We start from the raw sequence: 13,385 nt of genomic DNA, 5'->3' as shown, positions 1-13,385 counted from the left end.
CTTTCTAACTCCTGGCACCCTCTCAACAAGCCATGGAGGTAGGTGAGACATTTATTAATATTAATATTTTGATTTCACAAACAGACTGGGTCTGTGGGATGGCCAGGGAAGTAGAGAAATTTAAGATATTCTCAGGGCATTGAAACATATTCGTATTCCTTTGCTAGGGCTTTCATAACTACCCAACTAAACAACAGAAATTTATTGTCTTAGGATGCTAGAGGCCGGAAGTTCAAGATCAAGATGCTGGCAGGGCACCTCTCCTTGGCTTGCAGACCACTGCCTTCCTGCTGTGTCCTCACATGGCCACTCCTCTGTGTATGTGCACCCAGGGTGTCTCCTTGTGTGTCCAAATTTACTCTTCTTATGAGGACACCAGTCAGATTGGATTAGGTCCACCAATGTGACCTCATTTCACCTTAAATACCTCTTTAAAGATACTATCTCCAAATATAGTCACACTGAGAGGTACTGGGGGTTAGGACTTCAACATATGAATTTTGGGGGAACACAATTCAGCCCAGAATACACTCTTTCCCAGGTTGGACTGAGGCCACAAACTGAAGCGAGGCCCTTCCTCACCTGTGTCCGGACCAGAAGATGTTTAAGGTCAAAAGGAAGATTGATTTGGGACAAGGACACACGGGGCCAGGACACTGATTCTGGGTTTCCCAGATTGGGGCACAGTGAGTGGTGGGTGGCCACATGCAGAGGCACCTAAAGGGGAGACGTTACCCTGGTGCCTGCGGAGCTGAACACAGGGAGGGGTCTGTGCTGGAGCGGATTCCATTCCCCAGCTGGGCAGAGGGAGATGGGCCCATTCCATCCCCCAGCTGGGCAGAGGGAGATGGGCCCATTCCATCCCCCAGCTGGGCAGAGGGAGATGGGCGTGAGACTCTGTTTCAAACTCTGTCCTGCCATAGGGGACACCTGAGGCATAAGGGCCCCCGCTGGGAAGACGGCCCAGGTTCTGAGGCTGGAAAGAAGAACCGAAAGGCTGGCCATCACAGGAAGCGGCAGGAAGAGCCTTGGGGGGGACCTCTGCGAAGGCAGGGCAGTGACCATTCAGAGCCGTGTTCACAGCGATGCCTGTCCACTCTGCCCTCAGCAGCACTGTGCGATCGCCGAAAGGTGGGACAACCCAAATGTCCATCCATGGGTGCTGAGCCAACAAAATGGAATAAAAAGGAATGAAGTACTGACACATGTTGCTGCGTGAACAAACCTGAAGAATATTTTGCTGAGTGAAAGAAGCCAGTCACAATAGAAAATAGTGTGAGATGTTACACACGGGACATGCCCACGATAGGCAGATCCGTAGAAACAGAAAGGAGATTAGTGGGGCTGGGGCTGGGAGGGGCGTGCGGAGGGGCTGCTGATGGGAACCAGGTTTCTGTGGGAATGAAGAAAATGTTCGAAACTAGAGAGAAGGGGTGGCTGCACAACAATATGTATGCACGATAAGCCACTGTACAGCAGTCTTGAAATGGTTAATTTTGTTATGTGAATTTCACCTCAATTTTTTTAAAAAGTTACCATGGGAGTGAAATTCAGCTTTAAACATCTGCTTTGCCAAGGAGACCACCGAGGGCTCAGGGGGAGTTCTTGGCCCCTCACTCATCTCCCTCCCACCCTGTCCACCAAAATGCCTGGCTGTGGAGTACTATGGGGTGGCACGCCTCACTCACTCACTCACTCACTCGCTCACTCACTGCTGGAGGCTAAGTCCAGCGGGTCATAATAAAGGCAGAAGTCCTCAAAAGGTGAGTGGACTCACTCAGCAGGGCTGAAAATCTGCCTGTTATTACCTGCTGCTGGAACAGCCGAAGGCAGTCCCCCAACCTGATGGTCCTTTATTGTTTGATATGTATATCTGCTTTGTTAGACCGCAAAATGTGTGAATAAAAAGCCCTGGGTCCCCATTCGAGAGCCCACTTCACTAGAAAGTGAAGCCTCCCCTGGCTCCCCATGACTCCCAAATTTATATCCCATGTCTAGTTTTTCCATTTATGTTGCAGCTCCTTCTCCAGATCCCTGAATCCTTGCAGCAAAAAAAGACCCTAGCATTTATGGCTCCTCAACAAGTGACATCTGGAGGAGAAGATTCGCCAGAGCGAAGAAAAGAAGTTAATCACCTGTAAAAATGGGCATGGATCACCAGTAGAGGTGGGGTCACCGAAAATTCAGTGGGGAGATTCACTGCACGTAAAGCCTGTACCAAGCTTTGGAATTTGAGATCCAGAGTGGGCCGGAACGTTTTTTTGTTGTTGTTGTTTGTTGTTTGTCTTGTTTTTTAAATATATTTTATTGATTTTTTACAGAGAGCAAGGGAGAGGGACAGAGAGCTAGAAACATCCATGAGAGAAACATCAATCAGCTGCCTCCTGCACACCCCCCACTGGGGATGTGTCCGCAACCAAGGTACATGCCCTTGACCAGAATCGAACCTGGGACTCTTCAGTCCACAGGTGGACGCTCTAGCCACTGAGCCAAACTGGTCAGGGCTAGGAATGTTTTTTGTTTCAAGCCAAGCCATAATGGGGAAAGATTCTACCAAAAGACAAAAATATTATTGTAAATTTTTAGCTTCCATGCTCAAAGATAAAGAAATTAAAATACCAAAAGGTACTTTCTTAAATCAGACTCAAGGAAAAAGACTGCCATTGTCATATTTTACTATGTGGGTTCTTGTTCAAATTGCAAAATGCCTAATTTGTATTGGGGACTGTTGTGCCCAGATTTCAAGATCCCCAAGAAAACCACACCAGGGAGCCGGCAGTCCGATGCAGAAGCAGAGGGTCCTGTATTGAGCTGGCTCGCTCTGCCTCCTGGCCGATGCAGCCACCGGAAGCAGAGAGCCCCCGCCGTGGGAAAAACAGGGTTTTAACAGGGGGTAGAGTGAGGGGAGGGGAGCTGACTGTGGGCCCTGCCGATTGGCCAGGCGCCAGTCGGGTCTTCTTACACAGGATGTGGTCATCTCTATGGCGCGCGTCCCTTGATTGTCATTGGTTAGTTTAAAGAAATCCTGGGCGTGGCCAGCAGGGGCCTGGGCTTCCGGGAAGAAGGTACTCTCCTGAGCACATGGTGGCTGCCCCAAAATGGAGGGTACGGGGCAAGATGGAGGGCATCACCCTCGCCCTTTCAGGGATCAAAAGTCTGTAAAAATTATAAAGGCCCAGGATCCTTTGCTTCTAGTGTGGAAAGACTCAGCAGCTAGAGAGGGTGGAGCTGTTAGTCCTCTCACCAGGGAGCTCTCTGATGCTTTGTTTAAAAATTACCATAGGACGCCTTGGGACAGGCAGATTTGTAGCTAAAATAACTTTAAAGGCCAGTCTATGCTATGGAGAGCAGAGTAGGAATAGATTCAGGAAAAGAGCTGTGATTTGTTGCGTCTTATATATTTTTTTTATTGTGGTTTTTATCTGTCATTTTTATTTAGTTTAATGTGTGTATTGTTAGTTTATTAAGCATGCCTTTAGTTTAATTAGGAAAAGAAACGTGGCCAGACCATTTACTGAATTTCCCCAGAGGAAACAGGATGTGGGGGTGGGGAGACACGTGGTAATCCTGTAAAATGGATGCCCACTCCCTAGAGTACTATTAGAAAAGTCTCATTTCTGCCATGTTTTTTATTTCCCGGTAAAATTTTGCAGAATTTAAGGGATGCATCTGGGATTTCTGTACTTGTAAAGAGAAAAAGACTGGCTTAAGAAAAATGGCGCACCCTGTCCGATCTTGGATGGCCTCTTAGACTAAGTTTAATCTCTTTATGGATGCTATAGAATAAACCCCAAAACTGTTCTTTTTCTCAAAAGAAGATGATGAAAATGATCCAAAAGAAAAAATACAGGCTGAGTTTGGGCAATAAGATTGGTATTTCCATAATAAAGGGTAGTTTTTAAATAATAATGGACCACATTCCAAAGTTAACCTTAAGGCCATTGAAAGTCAGTAAGTTTTCTCTGTTACAGAATTTGCCAAAGTAAATGCCTTCGATAATAATAATTGGCTTTAAAAATCTCAAAATTGTTGAAACATGGATGTAACTAAAATGGAGGATTTGTAGTAAAGCTTTTCAGTAATAATGTATTAATAATGAAGGTCCAGTCACCTAGGGGAAACTGGCTTCGCTCTTTGCTGAAGGAGGGGGCTGGTCGCCCTTCCCCCAGCAGAAAAAATGTGGGCGTTTAACAACAAGCCAGAAACGTGGTTTTCCAGAGCCTTTGCCAACGTGGAGCTTTGGAGTTTGCCAAATTAAATGATAAAAATTTATTGAATGTCTAGGTATTTTAGGATAACAAAATACTGAAATGTTTTTAATCTGAGTTTGCCTCATATGAAAAATCTAGAGGATAGAAATGAATCTATTAATTAAATATGTCTTGTATTTTTAAAAAATGTAAAGTTATTACTAATCTGAGAAATGCCTAAGTATTTAACTTGCCACCTAAAATTTAAGGCTTCTAAGAGTTTAAAGTTCAAATTAAGCTGGTAAAAGTCATATAGTTGTGATAACAAAATGCATAAAGTGTAGAAATTTATTTTTGAGAAAATAATTCTTGTATTTTCTCTAGAGAAATTAGTATTTTAAAATATATTATAGTCTTTATATATAGTAAAATTTCAACCTAGGTCTAATTAATAAAAGAGAATTAATTCTATGGTCGGAACCAAATTTTTAATATAAAAACCAGTTTAAATTTAAATGATGTCTTTTAGAATAATTACAAAAAGTATATGATGTAACGTTTGAATTATATGTATATATATTTGATAGTCTTTCCAAATTAAATTTCAAGACTTTAACTGTGAGATGGCTTTGAAGCATTCCAAGGGCCCTGGAGTGATTCAAACATTTACTCTCTCTTCCTAAAGGAAATATTTTTTAATTAGGCTGATTTAATATACTTGAAATCACATGGAAAACTTTATCAAATAAAAATTAATAAATATATTTTATTTCTATACATATATTTTAAATATTATAAAGATTTTAACCTCTAAGGGAGGGTAAGGCAAAATTGCAGAATATTTCTTTTTTTTTTTTTTTAATTGCTTAAAGTAATACAAAGGGTATTACATATGTGTCCATTTTTTTCCCCACCGCCCTAGACAGTCCCCTAGCCTCCCCTATCCCCCAGTGTCTTATGTGCATTGGTTATGCTTATATGCATGCATACAAGTCCTTTGGTTGATCTCTTACCCCCCTCCCTCCTGTCCTCCACCCCTCCCCAGACTTCCCGCTGCGGTTTGACAATCTGTTTGAGGCAGCTCTGCCTCTGTATCTATTATTGTTCAAAAGTTTATAATGGTCTCTATTATCCATGAATGAGTGAGATCATGTGGTATTTTTCCTTCATTGACTGGCTTATTTCACTTAGCATAATGCTCTCCAGTTCCATCCATGCCGTTGCAAATGGTAAGAGTTCCTTCCTTTTTAGAGCAGCATAGTATTCCATTGTGTAGATGTACCACAGTTTTCTAATCCATTCATCTACTGATGGGCACTTAAATAGAGCCAGATTACTCAACAACAGAATTTAAAAAACAAAAGCCCTGGCAGCCTGCTCTTTAATAAGCTGGGGGATGGGGCGGCATCTGCACTTCACAGGTCAGGCATATAATTTTGCTTGCTTTGTTTTTTCAATAAAGATGCCTACTTTAATTACTTAATAAACTAGCTTTTAAAATATAATCAAGGCCTCATATAATTTCAGTTATATGAGAAGCAAATATTTTTATAAACAATTAGATTCTAGTAAAGTCCTCTGAAACAGTTACTGATATAGAGTTCAGAATAAACATGGTAAAGATGCTCAACAGCTTGAGAAATGATATAGTAACAATGAAAACAGAAATAAAGAATGACATGACACAAAGAACACATTGGAAAGAATACACAGCAGGGGAAGCTGAGGATTGAATCAGTGATTTAGAAGACAAGGTAGAAAGAAATCACTCAATCAGAGATCCAAAAAGAAAAGACAATTAAAAAACAGGAGGACAACTTAAGGGAGCTGTGGGACAACATGAAACATAACAATATTCTAATAGGTGTGCCAGAAGAGGCAGAAAGGGAGAAAGGGATAGAGAATATGTTTGAAGAAATAATAGCAGAAAACTTCTCTAACCTGGTGAAGGAAGAAGTCACACAAGTTCAGGGTACACAGATGAAGTATGGTAGCAATCATCTTAAGTAGAAACTGTAGTTTAACTTTAACCCTGATGTTTGGCTTCTGTACATATTTGCTTGCTAAAACAACAGAAAAGTTACTTTGATTTTCAGAACTTATGTATGCTATCCCAATCGATGAATACTCCGCTGTTGGTGGTGTGAATATATCCCATTGATTGTGATCTTACTGGTTATTGAAGCACATTCTTCTGTACCTGGGAACCAGGACAGCACAATTACCCTAAATGGCCTCAGTGGCTCCAGATAATGTGTTCCTGTCAACTCAGTGGTCCCAAGACCCATGGCTCCAGGCAATGTGTTTCCATTGATTCAGTGATCTGGAGACCCAAAACTATAATTTAACTAACATGCTCAATTCTGCTTCTGTAACTGCTTTGTGCAAACCAGGTTCCTCATTCCAAATGTTATGGGTTTAATCAGCGAGATCGACCACCGACTCAGAAATTAAATTTAGGAGTCTTTATTAAGCTGGCCAGCTGACTACAGCGTGTCCCTCCCGTAAGAGCCTCACAGCTTGTAGTGCCGACCGAGGGTCCCACAAGGCCTTTTATTTTCGAGAACTACAAAGCATTAACTGGCAGGGTTAAAAGTTCAGTAGGAAAACAGGGTCACACCTGGCTGGAGCATATCATAACACTTTGTTTCTTAAGACAATTAGTAATTTTTCTCTGCCATGGTCCCTGACCCTAACACAATCGGTAACCTTTCCATGCCTTAGTCCCTCCCCCTAGCACATTCCGTAACCCTTCCATGCCTCAGTCCCTCACCCTAGCACATTCCCTACTGGTCTTATGCCAGAATCAAATCTTTGATTCAGCGCCCTCCTCTACGATATGAAATTGAGGAGGCATTTGGCAATGTAGGGGTCGAGCTGCCGGGGAAGAGTCCGGCATTGGATGGTGAAGAATTGGCCAGGGTCTCAGCCGCTGACATAGAGTCTTAGTCCCCACGTCTTTCTCCTTCCCATTGGTCAGTCCACCAGGCGAGAGGCATGAGGGGGACGGGGTTACAATTTCCAGTGCCTCTTTCCTGCGACTTTGATGGCGGTTGGAGTGCTCAGTACCACCTGGTAGGGTCCATCCCATCTAGGTTCCAGGCTGCTAGGGTCATGGCACTTCACCCAGACGAGATCACCCAGAGAGAAGGCAGGCTGTGTTGGACTGGATCTCAGCACGTCCTCCTCCCGTATGGCTCTCACTACCCGCTGTGCTGACGTGGCGCTGCTCTGCAAAGCCTATAAGGACTTAAGCAAATTTTGGGTAGACAGCCAGGCAAGATCTTCCTCCCTTAGGTGGGGAAGGAGAGGTGGCAGCCTGCCAAACATACGGGATGTACCTAGCTCTGAAGAGAGCAAAAGGAAGGAGACTTACCCAGTTTTCGCCAGTCTCTAATTTTAACTTACTTAATGTTTCCTTTAAGATCCGATTCATCCTCTCTACCTGTCTAGAACTCTGTGGTCTATAAACACAATGCAATTTCCAGGTAACCCTTAGGCCCTTAACTATGGATTATGTAACTTTGTCGATAAACGCCAGGCCATCGTCGGACCCCATATATAGTGGTAGGCCAAACCGGGGGACAATTTCAGTGAGGAGTTTCCTAACTACTACCTGTGCTGTCTCTGCCTTGGTTGGGTATGCCTCAGGCCAGTCAGAGAAGGTATCAATGAAAACCAGCAGGTACTTATATCCTCCTTGTCCTCCTGGTAGCTCGGTGAAGTCCACTTCCCAGTGTTCTCCAGGGTTCTGACCTTGGAATCGCTGCCCCGGGGTGGCCACTACAGGGGGCCCTTGGTTCACTCGGGCACACACTTGGCACCTTCTAGCCAAGTCTTGGGATATTTTCTGGAGCCTTGGGATGTAAAATTCTCTTCCCAGTAGTTCTGATAGCTTCGTTCCCCCCAGGTGGGTGCTCTGGTGGGTCTGGGAAGCGATGGTCCGCCCCAGGACTTCTGGCACTATAGGCCTCCCGTCCGGCAGAATTAGCCATCCAGCTTCTCCTTCCCGGGCCCTTAGTTTCTCCGCTAGCCTCTGCTCCTCCGGCAGATGAGTAGGCTTCTCTGGGAGCCTTCGTGCTGGCAGGGCTACGAGACCTTCTAGGGGCCTTACTGGTCTTTTAGCCACGTCCTTGGCCCCTATGTGGCTGCCAGGAGGTTGAGTATCTCAGGAGCATTTTTAATGTCCTTTCCTCCTGAGGTCAGGAGACCTCTTTAAGGTGGCTCCCGTGTCCTCCTGTAAGGGCAGTGTGAGGAGATATATCCCTGCAGTCCCTGGGTAGGTCTGGCAGGGTGAGTGCCGGGGTGCTCACCGGGTCTTCTTTCTAATCCTGGCAGATTGTAGATCTCCCCTGGCTCCTCCTCATGTCACTGCTGCCGCCCCCGCATACCGGGTACCTTCCTCTACGAAGCTGCTCCTGTCCGTCCGTGTAGAGGGTCTCATCCGGATTCTGTAGGGGCTGGTCCGTAAGGTCCTCGCGGAGGGAAGTGAGGGTAGTCAGTGTCTCCTCACAGTCATGCAAAGGGGCCTCTGCCTCCTCATCAGGGAGGAGTGTGGCAGGGTTCAAGGCAGCTGTTTTCAGGAAGCTGAAATGTTTACTCTTTTTTTCCTTTCCCCACCAGAGGGTCTGAGTTAGTGCTGAGTTCCACAAGGAAGTCCACCTTTTGGCCCCCCACTGTCAGGGTTATCCTGGACTCTGGGGGGAGGGGGGAGAGGGGGGCCAGCTGAGCCCTGACAACCCTAATCCACCTCCTCCACTAACACGGGAGTCGGTTCCCCCGTACGTTCAGGGCACTCCCTTTTCCAATGTCCTTTCTTTATGCAAAATGCACACTGATTTTTCCCAAGCCGGGGTCGGACTCCTTTTCTCCCACGAGGCTTTTCTTGGCCCTTGTTGTTTCTCTGGCCTCTTGGGCCTTTTTCCTCACTTATGGCCAGGAGGACCTTCGCCATCCAGGTGTTTAAACCTGCCGTCGGGTCCTCCCGATTTTAAAAACCTTCTGGGCTACCTCAACCAACTCGGAGATTGATTTCTTCTCAAAGCCCTCTAACTTCTGCAATTTTTTTCTAATATTTGGGGCCGACTGGGAAACAAATGCAACATTGACAGCCCTCCGATTTTCCGGGGCATTTGGGTTAGGCCCCTGGACTGTCTCTGTCACTTTAGAGAGGTTTGTGGGTCTCTGAGCAGCAGTTCAGATGCCCCCTAATAGAGTCTGGCAATACCGATCGAGAGCCTCCTTTCCTCTCTCACTATTGGGGTTCCAGTTGGGTTGCCTGGAGGGAAACACAGCCTTTAATCTGTCTTTAAATGGTAAGAAGAAATTTACAATGTGTCTATATTTAAATAGATACAGCTGTCCCTGTAGTAGGGCTCCCCTTACTTGACTTGTTCTCTCAGAACGGACTAAAGGAGCTTTATTTCCTTACAGGATCTTACATGTCACAGGACCTCACAGGGTCTGTAATTCCTGTAACAGGGGGCTAGTATTCACCACTTTACTAACCCCCTCTGTTCTAGACAGGCCTTCCCCAGTTTTCTACATTTGAGTTTTTGTGCTACCCCTGACATGGGCATGGTCACACAGGCCTGCAAGACAGTATACAGGTTGCTAACTGTCAACTGTCTCTTAATAGAGACCAAAACCTAATGGGTATTCTTCTTTGCGCAGTTGGACACCTGTCCTCTCAGCAGCTAGGCACCCTCTACTTTAGGGGTTCACCCCACATAGCCCCCTTCCAGGACAGCTAACACATAGCCATAACAATGGCCCTCAGTGTGGGAGACTGGACACTTGCCAGTTACTCCCAAAGACTACTAAGGACTGTAGACCATCACCAGTCTACAGCAACTGCTGGCAGCTACAGCTACATTCAAACCTGTAAGAGAATCAAAGGTTAATACAACATATTAATACAGTGAAATATAATATTGGCACTATGGCCGCTTCAGGCAGCTAAATCTTCTGCTACTAAACATGACATATGGTAGGGCTATATATTTTAGGGAGGTGACTAAAGTCTATTCTTGACCTTCCTATATAAGGCAAAATTGTCCTTGTCTCTCTGGAGCTATGCCATGAAGATGCAGGCATCATCTGAGTCTGTTATACAGTTTTCTGCAGGCCACTGTCAGGGCTGTGTATTGCGGCCAGTTTTTCTTTCTAGCCACAAACACAGTCTGCCCAATTTCCTTAAAATGTATTCTGGCACAGGATAAAGTTTTTTGCTATACACAGGTAGCTTAACCCCGATATAACTGGGCTTGGACCTCTGCCTAGCAAACTGCAGTGTATAAGTTCAATATGCAGCCTCTAGTCCTCCTAACCCAATGAGGTTCCGGCCAGTCTCTGAGTCAGACTCCTCCTCTCTTGGAGAGTTTCAAAGTCCTGATGGCTCCCAGGTCCAGGGAGAGTGCCCTTTTCTTTGCCCTTTTGTTAACCCTGTTTATTAGTTACAGGGCCCTGCTATCCTTGTCTTCCTACGAGTCCCCTTTGTGGCAGAGCAACAACCAGGCCTCTTCCAAGGGAGTGCACTGGAGGGGGATATCAGCCCCTCCTGTAACAGCAGCAGCAGGTACTAAACCCTTTCAGCACATTTGCAAACAGGGACTTTTTACTAGCTCTATCTGTAGCTTTCATAGATCCTAGGCTCGCTGCTCTATTCCTGGTGCTGTATGAAGGCTAGTACCAGTCACTGGCTTCTGGCTTAACTGCTGTAGCCTGCAAGCCAAAGGCCCAAGTCTTGTATTGCTTGTTGTAAAACACTCATTTCTCACTGGGCAGCAGCGGGGCAGCTCTAGTGTCAGGTAAATTTCTGCTGTTCTCCACTTTCTCGCTGCTGCTGCTGCTTCTTTTTTCAGGGCCACTGCAGGCAGCTCAGGCATCCAGCCCCCCTTCTTTGATCATTCACTCCCCAATCTGGTCTGGAGCTGGGGAATAGCGCCTCAATCTGCCTTGCATCCCCAGAGGGTTGCCCATCTGGCCCCAGATCTAGAGGGCCTGCCTGCCGTAGTGGCAACATAGGAACTGCAGGACTGGCAGATGTCACAGGGTCCTGCAGGTTCTCCCCCTCTCTCTCAGTCTCCATACGCTGTCCCTGTCTAGTATGGGATGGACTGAAGGGGTTGAAGGACGACAAAGTCCCTCCCATCAGTGGGTCCGGAGGGAAGACAATTGGCATCAGGGGAGGCAGGGCTCCGGGTCAAGAGCTGGTGGCGTAGCCTGGGCCTGAGGCCGGGGCTCACCCGGATCCGGCGCCGGGGGACCATAGGAGGCGGCCGGCTAATGGGTTCTTCCTGCTCTCCCTGAAGGACCAGGGGAGCCTTTCCCTTCTGGGGCCCGGCTAAAAGAATTGTCTGTCTCTGTCCTGATTTTCCCCTCGGGAGGCATGCCCTCATCCACCAGGGTTTCTTGGACAATATGTCAACCCAAACCTGAATATAAGGAATTTGATCAGGATGCCCTGGGTGGCCGTATATGACATAATGGACCCGGTAGGCAGTGGTCAGATCAAAAGACCCTGCATCCGGCCACCCCTCCTGGAAAGTGGGCTACTCCCGTTCACAGAATCGCTGTAAATCAAAAGCATTAACATTATAACCTTTAAATCTACCCCAGAACTTCCATTTAATACAGTAAATTTACAACCTAGGTAAGAGCAACTGATAGACAGAAATCTTTATTAACTAAGTGGGCTGATTCCCCTTTAATAGTGAGCAAAAGACTCTGAGAAAAATAATTCTCGCAGCTGCCGAGAGACTTTTGCAGACCATTATGGGTCCAGCCCAAATGTTCAGCCAAGCGTATCAACAGAAAAGCAGAATAAATCAAAGTAGCTTTCACTTCACACAGACCAGTTAATGAGCAGATAAGGTAGACAAAACATCCATATTTACACTTTCTTAGTAGACTAGCCCAGGCTGAAGCTGTATCCAGTCCCCCTTCTCTGTAGTAAATTGGCTAGTCCCACACAAACAAACAGCTGTTTCCAACATGCAATTGAGAACAGTGGGTTTACTTTGTCCCGACCCCATGATGATCGGTGGCGAGAGACAGAGAAGGGAGGGGGTGACCTGTTTTCACAGATCCTCAGTCAGATGCCCGCCTGGCCATGTCCCTTGGGAGCTTAGATTCGTCTTAGCTAAGGTGCACCCATATAAACCCTGGGCCTGGTCACCTCCACGTGTGGGTAAGTTACCGTTATGCCATATGACGAATTGTGGAACCGCAGGTTGGGGCCCACTCGGACTCCGTAACCGAAGTCGTGGAGCCACATAAAGGAGAGGAGAGGGCAGGCCCCCTCCCTCCACACTCACACACTTTCACCAGACATTCACTCAGAGTTTAAACAACCCACCCAATTCCTAACAATTTCCCAATTCCTGAGGAAGCTCTATAGCTTCCCAGGAGGTGATCAAGCTCCCCTTCCACTCACTCAAAGTGGGCCTGACTGATAGGGGGTCGACGAAGATGACTGACCCTATCCCATTTTGACAAAGACAAAGACAACAAAGAACAAAGACAAAACAACCCAGACAAATGCAACCTAAGGTTGCCTGGAACCTGTAGCTCCCTCCTTGAAGTCCTGAAAATTTTTCAAAAAACATTGCAGTGGGGTGCACACAGAAGCAGACGACATTTTGATAACAAACACCAAGACAACAAACACCAGACAGACAAACCTGGTGCAGCCTACAGCTGCATGAACCAGGGACCCCGGCCACTGTCGTAGCTGTGGGTCAGGACCAGGAGTACCGCTGCGTCCACCCCTCGGTATAGGTCCTTTCATGGGACGTCCCAATTCCAGTTTAACGACCGGTCTTCCTTACCTCTCTCGAGAGTCCAGGTGGCTCGGTTTCTGAATTGAAAGGTTTGGGTGGAGTCTCCTCCGCCTCCCTGGGACCCAGGATGGAGACTGGAGGCCTCCTTGGTAGTCGTTCCCCACAGGTGTGGGGTATCATGCTGTGTGCCCAGCGATAAATGGAGGAGAGCCTCCTGCCCTAAATAAGGGGTCCCTCTCACCCCTGCCAGGTTTCTCGCTGCGGGCTCCAAATGTTATGGGTTCAATCAGCAAGATAGACCACTGACTCAGAATTTAAATTTAGGAGCCTTACTTAAGCTGGCCAGCTGACTACAGCGCGTCCCTCCCCACTCTGGGAGCCTCGCAGCTTGTAGTGCTGATCGAGGGTCCCG

The sequence above is a fragment of the Myotis myotis genome, unplaced genomic scaffold (genome assembly GCF_014108235.1).
Source record: "Myotis myotis isolate mMyoMyo1 unplaced genomic scaffold, mMyoMyo1.p scaffold_m19_p_29, whole genome shotgun sequence".
NCBI classification, from domain to species: domain Eukaryota; kingdom Metazoa; phylum Chordata; class Mammalia; order Chiroptera; family Vespertilionidae; genus Myotis; species Myotis myotis.
Note: the sequence above shows the minus strand (reverse complement) of the source record.